General features: G+C 46.3%; 5 long non-coding RNA genes across 6 annotated transcripts; 2 read left to right on the top strand and 3 right to left on the bottom strand.

Annotated features, from left to right (window-relative positions):
* The first annotated feature begins 1,532 nt into the window (after window positions 1–1,532).
* Window positions 1,533–2,696, top strand: LOC115628790. Its single transcript, XR_003995833.1, has 2 exons — window positions 1,533–1,787; window positions 1,846–2,696. It is a non-coding gene; the product is annotated as an uncharacterized LOC115628790 (long non-coding RNA).
* Window positions 2,697–3,179: 483 nt separating this feature from the next.
* On the bottom strand, window positions 3,180–3,972 carry LOC115628794. 2 transcript variants are annotated; one of them, XR_003995837.1, is made up of 4 exons: window positions 3,830–3,972; window positions 3,694–3,771; window positions 3,479–3,633; window positions 3,180–3,420 (listed from the first exon to the last, which is right to left on the bottom strand). It is a non-coding gene; the product is annotated as an uncharacterized LOC115628794 (long non-coding RNA). The 2 variants fall into 2 exon arrangements; XR_003995836.1 differs by having other exon boundaries at window positions 3,180–3,398.
* A 319-nt stretch (window positions 3,973–4,291) lies between these two features.
* LOC115628800 lies at window positions 4,292–6,067 on the bottom strand. Its single transcript, XR_003995843.1, has 2 exons — window positions 5,038–6,067; window positions 4,292–4,961 (listed from the first exon to the last, which is right to left on the bottom strand). It is a non-coding gene; the product is annotated as an uncharacterized LOC115628800 (long non-coding RNA).
* A 3,656-nt stretch (window positions 6,068–9,723) lies between these two features.
* LOC115628799 lies at window positions 9,724–10,782 on the top strand. Its single transcript, XR_003995842.1, has 2 exons — window positions 9,724–9,872; window positions 9,931–10,782. It is a non-coding gene; the product is annotated as an uncharacterized LOC115628799 (long non-coding RNA).
* Window positions 10,783–11,621: 839 nt separating this feature from the next.
* Window positions 11,622–14,414, bottom strand: LOC115628801. The gene is made up of 4 exons (XR_003995844.1): window positions 13,960–14,414; window positions 12,896–13,316; window positions 12,557–12,799; window positions 11,622–12,438 (listed from the first exon to the last, which is right to left on the bottom strand). It is a non-coding gene; the product is annotated as an uncharacterized LOC115628801 (long non-coding RNA).
* Window positions 14,415–14,674: the final 260 nt, after the last annotated feature.

The raw sequence follows: 14,674 nt of genomic DNA, 5'->3' as shown, positions 1-14,674 counted from the left end.
GACTTTCTGCTTATATTCTGAATGTCCGGAGCTGCCGTCAAATCCCCATTTTCCAATTAGAACTAGATTCTCACCGAAACCACCTGCAATTTTGTCTAGAACATCACGCTGAAGTTTTATAATCCGCGACGCCGTGTTATCAAGCAAGCTCTGCAGCTCGACTTCAGCTTGTGATTCACTCACACTGATTTTATCGGGGTAGCTGGATACTTTCGCTTTTAGCAATAGCTTGTAGCTTGGTAAAAGTTCGAAGGACGTTTTAGAATTAATAAAGCTTCTTATTAGCAAATATTGATGTTTGCTCATGTTTGCCTCTATGAGAAGTGATAAGACCTCGTCGACGTCAGCTTGGATACACATTTCATTTATTGGAATGTTGCACGATCGTAAAACAGAAGCAGCAGATTCGTCGCTTTTTGACAACTCAGCAATTCTTCGTCGCTTTGTTCTTTTGGATGACTCACTAAAATCACCTTTTGAAATTTTAAAATTTTTTTACATATGTATCCAATACACTTCGTGAGCTCGCTCATCTCGGGTACAAAGCCGATATCTTCAATATTGCTTTGCACATGGTCAATTGTCTTCTGTAATTTTTCTACATTGGTACCCATTTCTGTGCACCAACGATTGAAAATGTAAAATCGTGTAAAGACACACTGATAAGAGTCGCCTTTTAAAACCGAATTATAAAAAAAGCATTAGGAATTATAATTATACTCTGTACATGAAATGTACAAGAGTATATTAGGTTTGCGGGAGCTGAAAAATGTAACAGGCAGAAGGAGGCGTGGCAGACCCCACAAAGTATATATATTCTTGATCAGCATGACAAGACGAGTCGATTTAGCCCTGTCTGTCTGTCTGTCTGTCTGTCCGACTGTCCGTCTGTCCGTCCGTCCGTCCGTATGATCACCTGGATCTCAGAGACTATAAGAGATAGAGACACCAAATTTTGCACAAAGATGCCTTATGTGTGTACGCTATACGAGTTTGTTTTTTTTGATTTTCCCCCCACTTCCCCCCTATGGGGGTTTTCCCGATTTTCCATTCGTATAATCGCCTATATCTCGGAGACTATAAGACCTAGGAGCACCAAATTTTAGTCCTTGTGTGAATACGCAGAAAATGTATATTTTGGAATTTCCCTCCCTTCCCCCTCTCCCATGCAAATGCGATTTTCTCTAACTCCCGTAATTCTTGGAATTTCGAACTAAAATTTTGCAAATACCCCCAGTTAGTTATTATGTGTCTGTATGCCAAGTTTTACTATGATAGACCGATTTAACAAGAAGTTATATCCATAAATATATTTGCTGCTGCAGCGCTGCTCAAGCGCTGCCCAAGCGCTGCCCGCGGCTGTTGTTGATGTTGCTGTTTAGTTGACTGCGAAAATGCTTACACAGACACAAATAGACGCGCAAAAAAAATACTGTTATGTGCGGCGCGGCAGTATTGGGAAACCACAAATGTCGTCGGACAAAAGGAGTGGCAACTCGCGCGATTGGCAGCTGGAGCGGGCCGATAACAAGTACTCGTGCGTGAGGGGTGAGGACCAGTGCTACCAATTAGGAGGGTTGCAAAGTGGGTAAAATAGCAATTCCGGGGGAATGGCAAGTCGTGGCCTTAGGGAAGAAGAAAAATCAATTGTGGACAGTGAGCGAGAGACACGTGCTATTGCGGGAAAAAAACAAAAAAAGAGACAAAATAAGCGGAAGACAATATTCAAACACCGGAGTGACGACAGGAGGGTTGGGATATACACCAGCGAGGCTTCATAGGCAGAGGTAAGGGTCTAAAAAGGGGCCAGTGTGCCAGTGACTAATTTCTTACTATATGTAATAGGAGTAGCAGTAACTGCGGGCGTTCTGGGAAGTGCGCTGTGCGCGGGTCAGCACCGACCGGCAGTACTGGGTCTTAGGCCGGACCTCGGCCCTAGCGGAAGTCAGGCCAATTTCCATGCAACTGGAAGTCTGGGCTAAGTACCCTTCAACATTAAAATACTAAATATTCACACACATTCCGCTCAAACATAGAACACAAAATTTTATATACACCACACACTCCTTTATATACACTCCATACATGTTCACATACACCATATTCAAACACACACCGAATTTCCATAGCACTCAGACTCACATTCATCCCATAGCCACATAATATAAAATACAAAACAAAAGCAACACCCAAACATTTAACCATATTGTAATACACACACGCCCATAGCCACATAATGTAAAATACAAAACAAAAAAAACGACACACAAAACAATTAACAATTTTCTGTTACACACATAGCCCAAACCATTCACAACATAATATAAAACATTAAACAGAAACACAACACCAAACAAGTAACCATATTGTAAACAAAAATTCAAATGTATACTTAAGAAAAAAGAACATAAAAAAAAAAAAAGAAAAGTAAAAGAAAATGTATAAAGTCTAATATAAGCAAAAGAGGTTGGAATGTGTATTGGAGCGGCGCAGTTTTTTTTTTGTTTATCTCCTTGTCATTACATATCATTACACCCCTCATAACCACATACTCGAGTATAGGTAGCGTAGGAGGTTCGAAAATCGAATAAGATAAATAGGCACAAAGAGCCAACAAACTGCAGCGTCCCAAAACTCAATGGCCTAAATACCCGAATATATTTTTATTGTAATAAAATTTAAAATTTGAAAATGAGTCTGGAGTAGAATCCATTTATGGGGTGAGATGGGGTGACTAAAGTCCCGGAGCAGAAGGGAAACCAAAGCAAGCATGTTAAAGGGAGCCGGCAACAAAATGCCAAAACCGGCTCAAGGTAGGGAGGGCCACGCGGCTACATGACACCAAAGTAGCCACAACTCCACCCAAATTCCACAGGCGTCCCTCAGCCGACAATATGAGTAGGTGTGTTTGATAAAAAAATATAAATTCATTGTTGGTCTGCCGCACCCCTGTCGCGGTCGAATCTGACCCTGAGCCGATGGCTAGCCGGCGTAACGACAGGGGATGCACTGGCAAAGGCGGACATAACAAGATGGCGCCCAATTTAAATACACCTGGGTCTACATTTTAGCAAATGTTGCCCCAGTTCGAAGCAAGTTAAAAGCCAGAGTCTTGTTGTTTGTTTTTTTTGTTGATTTGTATTCTTTATTTAGTGTTTACGTGTAAATTTCAACAGCAATAGCTGCTGGCGGCCCCTGAGCCGGCGGGAAACGGTGCAACTGCCAGGTCCGTGGGTGAGCTTCACTAGGGCTCAGCCCATCGTTGCCGCAGTTGCATCTTTCTTACAGCGCGGTGTAGGTTGGTAACCAGCAGAATAGGCGCAGCGAAGGAGCGAGTGTAGCAGGTCCGTGAGGGGTCTTGGTGCCCACTCATTGTTGCCCTACAGGGTGTTCTGAGGCTGGAAAGATAGAGAGTAATGTCTGTTAGGTGTTAAGTAAAGAATAGTCTAGTTGCCTTGTTTTTTTTTGTGTTAGTTACCTTTTTTGTTTGTGGTTATTTGGTATTTCTTATGTATGGTTGCGTAGTAGGTCCATGTCCTGTCCCAAGCGGAAGGAGCATCGTTGCCCTACGTAGCAGAGCATAGGAGCAGCAATTCGCCATAGCCCGAGCAAGATTTTAGTTTTGGTAGGCGCCTGGAAGAAATTGGGTGGTGTAAAGCGTGCGATACATATGTGTTTGTTTTGGTTGTTTACCTTCTACAGTGACTGCGTGCCGTGGTGCAGCGTCATACTGAGGATCCTCATCTCACCCTTACATGTCTAGTGTTGAGCCTGTGAGAGTAAAGAAAGATTGTTTTGATTTATGCGATTGTCTGTTAGTGTTAATTACCTTTTATTTATTTATTTGCGTAGCAGCAAATAAATTATCAATAGACAGGGAGTCCATTGTGAATGGTCCCGGTCAAGCACAGCTGTTCCTGGGCTGAACCATCGATATTAATAAGTATCGACAGGGTATTTTGGCACAGTTTAGCAGGTCTGTGCATAGGGCGGGAATTTGAAGTTCAACTTATCGTTAGTTTGTTTTTTTTTGGAGTAATTGTTTCACTTAGTATTTTTTTTGTTAAGTCTTTTGGTATACATTTATTTATTCTCATTTATTTATTCTTATTTATTTATTCTTATTTATTTATTCTTATTTATTTATTCTTATTTATTTATTCCTTTTTTTGGTTGTGTGTTTGATGGTATTCCTATATATATATACATAAGCATTTGATTGGATTAAATATTCCAACGGGTACTTAGCTAAGGATATTATCCCCGCTTATCATTTAAGAAAACACGTACATACGAGGGGACCGATCTATTTATTTATTTGGAGTTTGCTCGTTTAGAATATAGATCTAGTTTTTTTTGATATTATAATCGGCGGGTACGGATCCGAGTACTAGCAGTGGTTTTTTTTGGTTTGGATTAACAAGGTACTGAGAAATGAATCTTGACCCGAATGTTACCCGGAAGGTCAGGCGGAGTCAGGAGTTTAGTAGAAATAGGCCATTGGTTCACTTGGACTCTCCTCCTCACGTAGGATTGAGTGAGGCGGGCAAGCCAGCAGAAGCACTCCATGATGACGCATCGCCGCCGAGTGTAAACGAGGCAGCGTTCCGAGGATTCGGGGATGAATTTCCGAACAGTTCCGGAGCAACAGCCGGCGCACGCGCGCATGACTATGGCGGTGAAGAGCAGGGTGGCAGAGCCGAGTCTGCGCTGCCAAGCGAAATTCGGTCAGCGATCAACGTGGCATTAGCACAGGCCCACGAGACGTATCGCGCATCGTTGTCATCAGAAGTAGAGGCCATTCGAGAGACGATGCAGGCCAGCATGCTGTCGTTCATGCGCGAGATTAATGAGGCAGTGGCAGCGCTGAGGCAGGAGAAAACGCATAGCGCGCCTCCGTCTGTAGCACAGGCGCCGGTGGGCAGGCCAGAGCGAGCTCACGCGCAAATGCAGCGGCCAGCCTTAGGCGGGTACGAGCCGGCAGAGAAAGAAAGAGATTTTGTAAGTGGTAGACCAGCAGCTGCAGCACCGACTCACCTGTTCGTCGACAACCGAACTTTAGAGGCAGAACAGCGGGCACATGTGGAGCAGCGGCAGTTCTCAGCCGATCCGTGGATGCGCGATTTGGGCCCTGACGTGCACAGGCCATTAAGGCGAACCACGATGGGAGACTCCCGGCCCGACGTCGTCCACATCAGAAAGTGGGGCCTTGTATTTGATGGCGAAACCAAAGGAATGCCGGTGGCAGAGTTTATATTTCGATTGGAGCATTTGCAGTCCTTGTATCAGGTGCCCTGGGCCGACGTGTTGCGAGACTTCCACTGCCTGGTGAACGGAAGAGCGAAAGATTGGTATTGGATGTACATACGTACCTCGGGCGTGCCGGACTGGCCGAATCTCCGATATGGGCTGCAGCAGCAATTTCAGACTCGAAGATCGGAGTTTGAACGAGAGCAGGAGCTGAGGGAGCGGAAGCAGCGGCATGGCGAGAGCATAGAAGAGTATATTCAGGCGATGCTGGTGTTGCGTTCTCGGTTGGTGTGTCCATTTTCGGATTATGACCTTATTAAGGTGATAAAGACAAATATTAAAGACACCGTGTCTAGGGTCATCTATCCGATGAATATAACTAATCTGCAGAAGCTGAGAGAGGAGTGCCAAGACGCCGAAAAGATGCTGGCAACGCGTTGGGCGCGGCCCTCAGCCAGTACCAACTACGGGCAGCAGAGAGAGCAGCATCGAGTACACGAGCTGGACGTGGTAGCAGAAGGTACAGAAGGCGGCCAACTGGAGCATTTGGAGGCGGTATATAGGCCACATGAAACTGGTGGGAGCCGCTCGAATCTCAAGTGTTGGAATTGTGCACAACCAGGGCATACATATTTCGATTGCGAGTCGGCGGTGCGCAATATGTTTTGTTTCAAATGCGGACAGCCAGGCGTGGTGCTGCCAAGATGCCCGAAATGCCGTCCGGGAAACTCGGAGAGGAGTCCGACGCAGCCGGAGGAGTCGCACTCTCGGTAGACGGTGAAACGCGTACCTCCGATGATACAGTAGTTAGGATAGGAATTAGTAGCGATAAGGATAGTACCGTTAGTACCGTTACTCACAGATATATAAAGTCAACCAGGCAGTCCCACCGACGAAAGTATGGTCGCAGCGGAAACCCTTGGAGCAGCGTCAGCGCGACTATGAAGTAGCCAGGAACCGCATATTTGGTAGCCAGCACGAACCGGATGCGAGAGGGGCGTCGAAGACATCCTTGCGGGCGCGTAGGAGACACCGCGAACGCCGACAGAAACGCCAGGCGGTGTGTGCCGCGGTGAATTCTGCATGTCGTTCCGACAGCCGCCCATATGCTACGGTAGCGATTGAAGGCAGAGAATTTACCGGTCTGTTGGATACCGGGGCGTCGGTGAGCTTGCTGGGAAGTGGTGCCATAGAGTCGGTCCGAAAACTAGGTTTGGTGGTACGCGAAAACAAATCCGCGGTAAGGACAGCCGGCGGCGCGCCACATTGCATTATTGGCAGCGTGATGGCGCGCGTTAGGTATAACGGAACAGAGTCGGAAATGGTATTCCACGTTTGCCCGTCGTTGTGCCAACCGCTTTATCTGGGCGTGGATTTTTGGCGCAGGTTCGGTTTGGCTCCGAATGTGATCCCGGCTGTGGACGAAGGACAGCACGTGGCTGAGTTGGAGGAGGAGCGCTTAGGAAAGGGTACACCAACGGAGCCACACGATTTAGAGGCGTGGCAACAGGAGAAGTTACAGCGAGTCGTGGCCCAATTCAGATCCTTCGAGGAGCACGGTCTGGGTAGGACGCCAGTGGAGCAGCACCACATTCAGTTGACGGAGGGGGCACTGCCAGTGAAAGAGCGTTTTTATCCCGTGTCGCCGGCAGTGCAGGCGCTATTGTTTGCGGAAGTCGATGAGATGCTTCGGCTAGGGGTTATCGAGCCAAGTGAGAGTCCATGGAGCAACCGAGTGACTTTGGTGAGGAAGCCTGGAAAGAACCGGTTGTGCTTAGACGCGAGAAAGCTAAATCAGCTCACGGTGAAGGATGCTTACCCACTCCAGAGCATTGAGTCGATCTTGAGCCGAGTGGAGGATACCATTTACATCAGCAGCCTGGATCTAAAGCATGCTTTTTGGCAGATCGAACTGGATCAGGAAAGCCGGCAGTACACCGCGTTTACGATACCAGGAAGGCCACTGTATCAATTTAAGGCCATGCCGTTCGGGTTGTGCAATGCGGCGCAGCGCCTTTGCAGGGTGATGGATAAGGTGATTCCCCAGCGTTTGAGAAGCCATGTATTCGTCTACCTGGACGACCTTCTCATAATATCCAGAACGTTTGAGGATCATTGCAAGGTGCTGTTGGACGTGGCAAGTGCTTTGAAAGTAGCCAATTTGACGATTTCCTTAAAAAAATCCAAGTTCTGCTACAAGTACTTGAAGTATCTGGGGTTTGTGGTTGGCGATGGTGCGTTGCGGACGGATCCAGAGAAGGTCGAGGCGATTCGGGCGATTTCCTTGCCGACCAGCGCAAAGCAGCTCCGCCGATTCTTGGGGACCGCTGGCTGGTATAGGCGTTTCATTCGGAATTTTTCCACGATTTCCGCGCCGTTAACGGACTGCCTGAAAGGGAAAGGAAAGTTCCAATTATCGGGCGAAGCGGTTGCGGCATTTCAGGAGTTGAAAGGGGCACTCACCTGCGCGCCAGTGTTGGTGCATCCAGACTTTCGGAAGCCGTTCGTGATCCAATGTGACGCGAGCCAAGCGGGCATAGGAGCGGTTTTGTTCCAACTCGATGCAGACGGGGCCGAAAGGCCGATAGCGTTTTTTTCAGCGAAGCTTCGGGGCGCTCAGCTGAACTACAGTGTCACCGAGAAGGAATGCCTGGCTGCAGTAAAAGCGGTCGAAAGATTCCGGCCGTACGTTGAATTGATGCCGTTTAAGGTGGTGACTGATCACGCCAGCCTGCGGTGGCTGATGTCATTGAAGGAGTTGGACGGTCGATTAGCGCGGTGGTCGTTGGCCCTGCAGAGGTTCGACTTTAATATTGAGCATCGGAAAGGCAAGGAAAATATTGTAGCCGATACCCTCTCACGGCCTTTCGAACTGGAGGAAGTTGACTTTTTTGACTTCGAGACAACCGAGTTCGAAGGTGCGGAGTATACCGAGCGTCTGAAGCAAGTGCGGGAGAACGCGGAGCTATTTCCGGATTTACGCGTGGAGGATGGGCTGTTGTATAAGCGGGCGCAGTTCACGCGGCCCGAGCGAGAGGAATTTTCCTGGAAGCTCTGGGTACCGCGTCCTGTGTCCGCAGCCCTTATACAGCAGGCCCATGAGAGCGACGCGGCTATGCATGGGGGCATGAAGAGGACCATAGAACGGCTCAGGCAGTTTTTTTTCTGGCCCGGGATGGTGGCACAGGTGAGGAGGTACGTTGCCGGCTGTGAAACGTGCAAAGCAACAAAACACAGCACGCAATTAGCGAGGCCGGTAATGGGCGCCGAAACCGTATCGCTCCGACCAATGCAGAGGCTGTATCTGGATTTTCTGGGGCCGTATCCGAGGTCCAGGAGAGGGAATACCACCATTCTGGTTGTTCTTGACCATCTGTCCAAATTCGTGTGGTTGCGAGCGATGCCAAAAGCAACCGCGGCGGCAGTGGTCCGGTTTCTGCAGGAGGAGGTGTTTCCGGCATTTGGAGTCCCAGAAACCGTCCATACCGACAACGGTAAGCAATTTGTGGCCAACCAATTTACGGGGTTCCTGCAGGGGCTGAGCATCACCCACATACGCACGGCGAACTATGCCCCACAGGCGAATGCGGCGGAACGCGTGAACCAGACAGTGTTAGCGGCCATCAGGACATATGTACAGGGCGACCACACGAAGTGGGACGAGAAGCTCTCGGACGTGCAGTGTGCAGCACGCAGTGCTATCCATGGCAGCATCGGCACGTCCCCGTATTTCGTTTTGTTTGGGCAGCACATGTTCACCAGCGGGAAGGATTACAAGCTGGCACGCAAGTTGGGGGCGCTGGAGGATGCGGAATTGCGCATGTTGCCCAGATCGGATCAGCAGAAGGCAGTGCGGGATGAGGTACAGCAGAGTGTCCATCTGGCGTATGAAAAGGCGAAACGGCAATACGATAAGCGTGCGAGGATGGTATCGTACGTACCTGGCCAGGAGATTTACAGGCGAAACTTTGTCCTCAGTCGTTTTAAGGACAACGTGAACGCGAAGCTGTGCCACAAGTATGTGAAATGCCGTGTCCGGAGCAGCGTGGGCAACAGCCTGTACGAGTTGGAGGACATGCACGGGCGTCGGTTGGGAGTCTTCCACGCCAAAGATTTAAAGCAATAGCTAAGGCCCGGCTTTGTTCGTCGGTAGACCGAGAGACCCATCTCAGGGTGTGGGCGGTGGCCTACGTTGGGCAGAGAAAGAACCGCGGCGCTTCTCACTCCCGTTTCTTCCGTTTGGCACCAAAATAAAACCGGAGTGTGGTGTTATGTGCGGCGCGGCAGTATTGGGAAACCACAAATGTCGTCGGACAAAAGGAGTGGCAACTCGCGCGATTGGCAGCTGGAGCGGGCCGATAACAAGTACTCGTGCGTGAGGGGTGAGGACCAGTGCTTCCAATTAGGAGGGTTGCAAAGTGGGTAAAATAGCAATTCCGGGGGAATGGCAAGTCGTGGCCTTAGGGAAGAAGAAAAATCAATTGTGGACAGTGAGCGAGAGACACGTGCTATTGCGGGAAAAAAAACAAAAAAAGAGACAAAATAAGCGGAAGACAATATTCAAACACCGGAGTGACGACAGGAGGGTTGGGATATACACCAGCGAGGCTTCATAGGCAGAGGTAAGGGTCTAAAAAGGGGCCAGTGTGCCAGTGACTAATTTCTTACTATATGTAATAGGAGTAGCAGTAACTGCGGGCGTTCTGGGAAGTGCGCTGTGCGCGGGTCAGCACCGACCGGCAGTACTGGGTCTTAGGCCGGACCTCGGCCCTAGCGGAAGTCAGGCCAATTTCCATGCAACTGGAAGTCTGGGCTAAGTACCCTTCAACATTAAAATACTAAATATTCACACACATTCCGCTCAAACATAGAACACAAAATTTTATATACACCACACACTCCTTTATATACACTCCATACATGTTCACATACACCATATTCAAACACACACCGAATTTCCATAGCACTCAGACTCACATTCATCCCATAGCCACATAATATAAAATACAAAACAAAAGCAACACCCAAACATTTAACCATATTGTAATACACACACGCCCATAGCCACATAATGTAAAATACAAAACAAAAAAAACGACACACAAAACAATTAACAATTTTCTGTTACACACATAGCCCAAACCATTCACAACATAATATAAAACATTAAACAGAAACACAACACCAAACAAGTAACCATATTGTAAACAAAAATTCAAATGTATACTTAAGAAAAAAGAACATAAAAAAAAAAAAAAGAAAAGTAAAAGAAAATGTATAAAGTCTAATATAAGCAAAAGAGGTTGGAATGTGTATTGGAGCGGCGCAGTTTTTTTTTTGTTTATCTCCTTGTCATTACATATCATTACACCCCTCATAACCACATACTCGAGTATAGGTAGCGTAGGAGGTTCGAAAATCGAATAAGATAAATAGGCACAAAGAGCCAACAAACTGCAGCGTCCCAAAACTCAATGGCCTAAATACCCGAATATATTTTTATTGTAATAAAATTTAAAATTTGAAAATGAGTCTGGAGTAGAATCCATTTATGGGGTGAGATGGGGTGACTAAAGTCCCGGAGCAGAAGGGAAACCAAAGCAAGCATGTTAAAGGGAGCCGGCAACAAAATGCCAAAACCGGCTCAAGGTAGGGAGGGCCACGCGGCTACATGACACCAAAGTAGCCACAACTCCACCCAAATTCCACAGGCGTCCCTCAGCCGACAATATGAGTAGGTGTGTTTGATAAAAAAATATAAATTCATTGTTGGTCTGCCGCACCCCTGTCGCGGTCGAATCTGACCCTGAGCCGATGGCTAGCCGGCGTAACGACAGGGGATGCACTGGCAAAGGCGGACATAACAATACATACACTCACATAGACGCAATTGCTTTGTATATGTGCAATTATATACCCTTTACTTGAGTTCGAATACCGAGAAAGGTAAAATCGATCAAATTTTTTTTAATTTTCTTATTTTTTTTTCTATAATTATTGTAAACATATGTACAGAGTATTTCAAAGTCGGGACACCCGACCTTAGCTTTTTTACTTGTTTTAGCTTAATAAGTACACAAAACACGAAAGACGTAAACACAGTCAAAGCACAAACACAAGGCAAAGCAACCACTTCGCAAGGCAAATTTGACCTTGAAAAAAAAAAAGACGGCGTTAGATATATTGTTGTGATTATGCACACCTCTGCAAATTTCTGCAGCTAACCTAAACGGTTTTATTATCTTAATGCACACACATATACACTGACGAAGATCGAAATGGGGGAATCGGGGGGGAACACAACTAAAAGTTTAAGTAAACATAATGAAGACGCACACAAAATGGACAAAAAAATAGGGTCTACTAAATCATTAATTTTAAAATAACTACAACAGAAGACACTTTTATTAATTTTCGAATTTAAAATAAATACCTTTAACTTTGAAATCCATTAAAACTAACTTAAATTCGGAAACGTAATTAATAAACTGACCAATTTAAAGTTCGCCCTTGTTGTGAACAATTCTCCCAGCATGCAGCTGCGCTTTAAAAATGAACACGTGTTCACATCTTCAATGCTATTTTTAGAAAGTCCCGTTAGAATTCCAGAAAAAACCGGTTTGCACTAGAAAAGTTTGGACATTTTAGAGACAGTTTGTTTACCGTTTGTAAATTTTTTTTCGCATGGATTTTTTGAATTTTGGCCTATGGGCGGAACCACTGTGCGTTCATAGCATCAGCGGTACGCTGGGACGCTGAGCCAGCAGTCGCGTCGGCTGTAGAAGCGGCAGTGGCACAGGCGAACGAGACATACCGCCAATCGCAGAAAGAGGGCATCAACAAAGTGTTGCAGGAGAAAATCCGAATGGGGTTCCATGACTTGATGGGCGCGCTCAAAGAAATCTTGCAACCGCGAGCGAATAGCGGTGATTCAGCTGCCAATGGGACGTGGCAACCGCCAGTCAGCCAGAATCGTGGCGCAGTTCCGAAACGGCCGCCGCAATACCAAGCCGAGCCTCTAACACTAGCGAGAAGCGTTTCGCGTCCGGTAGCAAGAACAGTGGCAACTAATTCCTCTAGTGGAGCTAGCCGTAGCAGCAGCACAGTGCGAAATTGGCGTCGGAGTGCGGAGCAAGTGGGCGAATCGCGGTCAACACAGGTGCCCACCAGGATGGCAGCGGAGCGGTCCTAGAGAAGAAATTTGATAATAAAAATCTCCAATATAGTAATAAGTTAAAATTTTTACCGTACGAAGAGAAGATGCGGGCATACCTGGCATGAGGAGGGTGCAGCCAGGGCTACTTACCAGATGGCCAAGACTGGGTGTGGCCTACGTTGGGCGCCGCGGAAGGAGTCACCGAGGCAACGCCGGACTCGAATCAGGAGGATAACAACCAGCCGTTTGGTGCGCGCAAATATCGCTTCGTTGCGCGACGGGTCGCCCACTCGGATATTTGCGGTGGTGTTGCATCGGGTTGGTCACAAAAAAGCAAAGTGGCAGCGCTACGGGAGGCGCCGAAATTTGAAGCTTGGTTTGGTTAGCTGAGAACTGGAATTACAAAAAAAAGAGCGTGTTACAAGCAGTTCGAAGGTGGGCAAACAGGGGCATAAATACAAGGCGGAACCGCTGCCCATGTTTACGTACCCATATATATATCCATTTGAATGTGCTGACCGGTGCTTTAATGCCTTTCGTTCCTTGGCATATTTTCCGGCATATCGCCAAGTTTCGTGGACAACGGTGGAACTGCAGCAGCTGCAGCGGCCCTCATAAACAGCAGTACAGGCTGCATCGCAACAGGAGCAACAGCAACAGCCAACAGTAGCAGCAAATCCAACAACGGCAGCGACACCGTCATCCGCACCGCCATCAATAGCTGCATCGTAGCAGGAGCAACCACGTCAGTCTGCGCCATCAGCCGGTGAGTCCGTTCCTTGGCCACGCGCCGTGCCTGTTGTTTGCGTCTGAGCTGCAACAAGGCAGAGACCCCATGCGCCTGTCGTCCATGTGTTGTTTGATGTGAGCTGTACCTGCAGGGTCCCACGCGCCGCCCCATTTAAGTTTTCTGCAAAAGAAAAAAGAAAATAATACAATAAAAATACATATATATAATCAAGCCGAAAACGAGGCAGAAAGCGGCACCTAAACAGAGCTTGGCGCTCTATTTAATAAAAAAATGTATACTTTCATTTATAAAGAAAGCTTAGATGTTTCAGTCTAGAAATTTGTACAAAGTTTGCCAATTGCAGTAGCGCGTTTCGTTTTTTTTGAACTTAAATAAATACATACATATACGCAGTATTGGGTCATATATAGGTATATTGCGCCCACGACCGCCGAGAGCTCTCCTTAAGGTTTTTGGGGGTACTTTATCTTATTTATTCCCCGACTACTCGTCCATATTTACACTTACTATATACATATGTATATATACGTACATATATTTACATTTTTACTCTTTATTTATTTATGCACAAACTAACCGCATTGGCAAGCCTTTTTGTTATTTTTGCGTTGATTTATTTTCATTTTTTTGTATTAATTTATATTTTGTTTCACGCCTGTTAAACTCATGTATAAACACCTATTTATTAATTTTGCACTCAGCCTCATACATATGTATGTAACACGAATTGAATATTAATTTTTATGGTCGCACAGTCCATTTTGGTGCAGTAAAGCAGAATAAATAGGGGCGGGAGACTCACCGTTGCCATGGAATAGCTCCAGCACGGCCTAATGTTAGGGTATCCAGTAAAAATTTTGCCTTTGGATACAGGCAGGGTGAGTACGCCTGGGATATCAACAGCTAAAATCCCATGCAGTTGTCCGATGTCACAATTTCTATCCGTCCGCACGTATGTATGTAATCTCCTTTTACAGTCATCCGTATTCGTACGGGTAGCTTGAGGGAGTTATCCGTTTATTTGTTTTTTTGTTGTTGCATTACGTTTCTTTTATTTTATGTTAGTTATTTTTCGTTTGTTTACGTTTTTTTTTTTTTTTTTTTTTTTTTTGGTTTTAAGTTACCACGATACCCTTGGGTATTGTGGAATTATTTGGCCGCCCACTTATTGGTAAAGTGGAAAATGCCACGCGGGCTATTTCGTAGTGTTTGCTTGTCTTTAAAGTTTTACGTTGATTTCTTTTATAAAGTTGACCAGTGAATTGTACTCAGCTGTGGCCGCTTGCTTGAAAAAAGTGTGCACATTGTTGTATTTTGCTAGTGATGTGTAACGTTGACGTGCTGTGTTGTGCTTTGTGCATTCAAAAATAACATGTGTTGCGCTGTCAGGGACGTTACAGCTGTTGCATATGTTATCATTTAAAACGTGCATTTTCGATAGAGTGACTTTGTCGAAGGAGTTTTCACATATAAGTCTGTTCATTAGTTTGATATTATTTGGATTTAATTTGCAATTT

The sequence above is a fragment of the Scaptodrosophila lebanonensis genome, unplaced genomic scaffold, assembly GCF_003285725.1.
Source record: "Scaptodrosophila lebanonensis strain 11010-0011.00,11010-0021.00 unplaced genomic scaffold, SlebRS2 tig00000126-arrow-arrow-pilon, whole genome shotgun sequence".
Classification (NCBI taxonomy): Eukaryota; Metazoa; Arthropoda; class Insecta; order Diptera; family Drosophilidae; genus Scaptodrosophila; species Scaptodrosophila lebanonensis.
Note: the sequence above shows the minus strand (reverse complement) of the source record. Positions and strands in the feature narration are given on the sequence as shown.